We start from the raw sequence: 4448 nt of genomic DNA on the forward strand, positions 1-4448 counted from the left end.
TGAGTGCACGTGATAGGGAGATTCATATGATTAACTCTCTAAAGGCCTCCCATCATTAGAATAAAGATGGGTTATTCAGTAATGAGGAAACACACCATAAAATTGGGCTATCCATTTGCTGCTGGATCTATTGGAGTGTTTCATAAGATGATAGGGGCGTCATAGACCGATGTGGGAGGAGCTCACTAAAAAATGTGAGACTCTCACGGTACTTTGGCGTTCACGAATATGATGGGTGAGCACTCACTGGAAAGAAATGTTTAACCTAAAATGGCAATGAACCTTGTCTGACAGAGGCAAAGAGAAAATCATACGATGAGTGGATATGATCCTTTACAGAAAGGTGGTGGGGTTATGCAGCTGAAACAGTTGGATCCATGCACCTTATGTGATTTCCCACATTTTCCAGAGACAATTCACTGTCTCTTTTACTGAGATAGGAGGGAAATCTCGGAAATGAATAAATGAGAATGGAACATAGATTAAAAGACATATCTATGTAGATAACATGAATCAAATTAGGTTGTGGACTAATGTTTCATTTTTATCAGAAATGGTAAACGGACAATTTGCAAAGTATTTGGATGACAATATGCTTAAGGGCCCAAATTATGCCGACTAGTATCATAACCTAATGCTGGTCTTGACCTCTGAAAAATTGGATAACGTGGCTAAGAATCCTGCCCCGGAACGTTCGGGAGATAACGCTTATGAGGCTCGGAGAAGGGACTATCAAGAATGGGAGGAGAAAAACTCTCTCGCCCGGTGCTATATCATTGCCTCTCTGGACAATCCAATACAAAATCGAACTGCCCAAGAACATATTAAACAGTATAAAAACAATATACAAAAAAACAGAATCGTTTTACTCGATAGAAAATCTTAAAACAATTCATCACCACGCAAATGTCCAAGGGTTTTTTTAGGCCACATGCCCGGGTCTACAGTTCAGCGGCACAAGGCCACATTTTTATTAGGCGAACTGCCCATAGCAGTTGGAAACGGGGACCCCATCTCTCAACCCAACGACAACGGGGGCAATCTCTCATTGTTTTTCTCACTATTTATCATCTTCTACAAAAGTAAACCAGCGACAAAAAGAGGAAGCAACGACTACCCAAAAACCTCCATTGTGATCTCAAAACTCTGACTTCTATTCTCGTTTTATTTCTTCCGGCCCTTTTATTTTCTTTTTCCCTTTTTATTTTCTCTTCTTCTTTATTTTTAATCCCTTGTTTTCGTCCTTCTTCGTTCACCGTTGCTGCAACTCTTGAAAGCGGTGGTCCTGCCTCTCAGTCACCTTCTCTCTTGCTTCATCTAACTCATCTTCCATCCTAATCCCCCTGTTCAAAGGCGATTTGGTCCTCAAATGGATTGGGGCAGAATCCCTAGATCTTTATCGTTCGTTTTCTAGCTCTTATCACTGAACGATGGCATTTTAAGCGAATCCTCTCCCATCGGTCATCTGGCAATCAAGCCTTGGCAATAACTTCTTGAGGAGCCTATAATCGGAGGAACTAAAGGCTTTTCCGGCGACATTCCCCTCTATCTGGCAGCACTTCCTTTTCTCCAACGATCTTATCTCTAGCGGAAGTCTTCTCTCTATCCACTAATTCAGGTATTGGTTATGCTTTGTATTTTGGCATATAGGAGATTGAGATTGAGTTACTTGAGTGTCATGTCTAATGCCATGCACAGAGGCTATGCAATATTGTTTTAGGTTTGATTGGTTATCAGTCATTATCTCACCTTTTACTTTCACTTTGATATTATTCTCTGGGTCTTCTCTAAGTTCTCTAATCTTTTGATTTTATTCAAAACCTTGTTTCTGTATTTGTACTGTAGTAGGCAAAATTCTAGGTTATTCTTCCTAGATGTCATAGAAAACTGGGGTTTAGCATAATTTTTATATTCGTAGCATCAGTATTATGGATTTATAGGTATCCTAAGACATTGAATTAAAATAAACTTGAACAGGTTGGATGGTCCAATAAGACATTGAATTGGACCACTCCAATCCAATCCAGGTCGATATGGGATCTCATTATTTCAAGAAAAAAAAAAAACAAAGTAAAATGAGAATAACTATAAGGCCATGCAAAAGATGAATATATTTTGATATGAGAAAAATGTATAGATAATCATCATATTAACAAGGACCTCATACTGATGTTTATATTTCTTAGTAGTCCTTCTACACTATTTATGTAAACCAAAACCAGTATGCTATTTCTGTATATTGTCACAACATGGTTTATATTGTCAATCAATTCTGTTTGGTCATGCTATTGATTAAAAAAATGATGACTTATTAGTTTAGCACTAGGGAAGACAAAGGAATTAAGAGATTTCTCCGCTAATGGTATCCCCATGTGGGGCCAAATGGCCAATGAACATTGAATCAAGAAAGCTACGTGTTTGTGTGCCATTGTCCTGATATTGTGCTTATAATAGAACCTTCAGACTTCAGTTATACGTATTCATAAATTACCCAATTGTGTACTCATTCAATTATTCCATGTATAATTTTATTTGATGAGTCAACAAGTTATCTACATGCATCCGAATTTAAAACTAGCTATTTATTGATTACCATTCAATAGCTTTTTTATGGCTGGCCAAAGAAAAGAAGAGGCAGAAGATGAAGAAGTAGGCAGATTTTTGGCCTCAAACTGATGAAAGTTTAGGATATATTTTTTTTGGGATATGGTCCATCTATTTCAATGATTTTGAAAATTGAGATGTCATCTGTTAGTTGGTAGAAGATTATTTCAAACATCAAGGCTTTGGTTGTATACTTGTATAGTTTAAACAAGATTACTGCTTGTATTTTAGCCGCAATAAAGTATGGTCTCCTTCAAATACATGAAATTATATTAGATATGTTGTTCTACCCCTTCCCATCACCCCATTCCCAAAAAAGATTAAACATGTAGAGATAAGTTGATGCATGATCCACTATTGCAAATGACCCTCTTGTGGATGGCTCAAGCTGTAAGCCTGTAACCAAGCTTAATTGAACCAATTTCTTTCCTTCTGTCTTGCTTCTTGCATATCCCCAACTTCATAGCAAAGGGAACCATTCTTTGAAGCTTGGCCCTGAAAGCTAAATAGCACTGACGGCTAAGCTCATGCTTCATACAGTTTTTTTTAGGAATAATACCTTTTCAATATCATAGATGGACTCTTTAATTTATCCACCTTTAAGTTTTTCATAGAGCTGCTAACTCCTTGGTGACCCAGTTATTTGAGCTTTAGGTAGGCTTTCCAAGTACAGTCCATGCACAATTTCATGTTATCTATTAATCAATTGATGAGTGGGACATGTTTAGAATAATCTCCAAAGACCCCTAAATCTGTTCCTCATCCATCCTATCACTACCCTCTGACAACCTATAAAGATCGATAGTATCATCCCCTGCATAATGGAGAAGAGTTGCACCTTCAGAGAATGCTTGCATACAGTAGAGATATCCACATACGCATCAAAATCTGCATTTAGTAATGCTCCTAGCACTAAGGTTAAGGAGGAATCATACCAACACTAATAAATTCTTCTAACCCTGTTGATGGGAACACTCTGAATTACGTTGGGAAGAACATCCCCATTGATCTTATTGTTGCTGTCATTGCCAAAATTATTCTTGATTGGTGTATTACTATGGTCTTGGTAAGTTCTTTTTTTGGTCATATCAATATATGCAATGATTGGGTTTAAGCTTAGTTCGGGAGCCTTCGTACTCTACCTGTTTCAAGAATGTTTGTTTGGAATCCCTTGTTTATGTGTATTCTGTAGGCACAAGTATTGAAGATATATTTCTGAATAATTAAATATAGTTCCTACTTTGGTTTGATCCTAATATCAGATCACAGACAAATCTCGGATATTAAACCCCCTTGCTTTGATAATTTTAACCTTCCCTAGAAAGTAATGGATGATTTTAACCTTCACGTCTCTAAATATTCCCACTATTTATCGGTGATCCTGGGTTATGAGAAGAGTTCCCATCAAATCTCAATTTAGTCTTATTGCTATCCCTCCTTCTCAAAATACAACTTTGATTTAGAAGAACAATCTTACACTCTGTAATGGATGCAGCCGGTTTAACCCCTGTTACAATCTAACGTTGATGATGATTCCTCAGTTCAAAGTTTTAGTACCGTTAAGCATCTCTACATGGTCGAATGGAAATTTTACAGGGTCTTCATAAATTTCGCTTAGGAATTTGGAAAGTGAGAAAATTGGGGATGTCATTTAAATATAAGAGGAAAATAACTTAGGATTTACTTATGGAACTTCGGTAAATGTTAAAAGTGGTATAATTACACAATTAATGCCACTAGTCGACTATGTGCAACAAATGATGTTAAAGATTTCAAACATACTTGGTATTTTATCATGAAGAGTTAATAACTTAATATCTTCAAAAGCCAACATCTATAACATC

At 36.8% G+C, this 4448-nt stretch overlaps 1 long non-coding RNA gene across 1 annotated transcript; it reads left to right on the forward strand.

Moving 5' to 3' along the window:
* Positions 1 to 942: 942 nt before the first annotated feature.
* On the forward strand, positions 943 to 3860 carry LOC104589931 (uncharacterized). The gene is made up of 2 exons (XR_734039.3): positions 943 to 1618; positions 2604 to 3860. It is a non-coding gene; the product is annotated as an uncharacterized LOC104589931 (long non-coding RNA).
* The last annotated feature ends 588 nt before the right edge of the window (positions 3861 to 4448 follow it).

This window comes from Nelumbo nucifera, chromosome 1, assembly GCF_055504915.1.
Source record: "Nelumbo nucifera cultivar China Antique chromosome 1, China Antique-T2T, whole genome shotgun sequence".
Classification (NCBI taxonomy): Eukaryota; Viridiplantae; Streptophyta; class Magnoliopsida; order Proteales; family Nelumbonaceae; genus Nelumbo; species Nelumbo nucifera.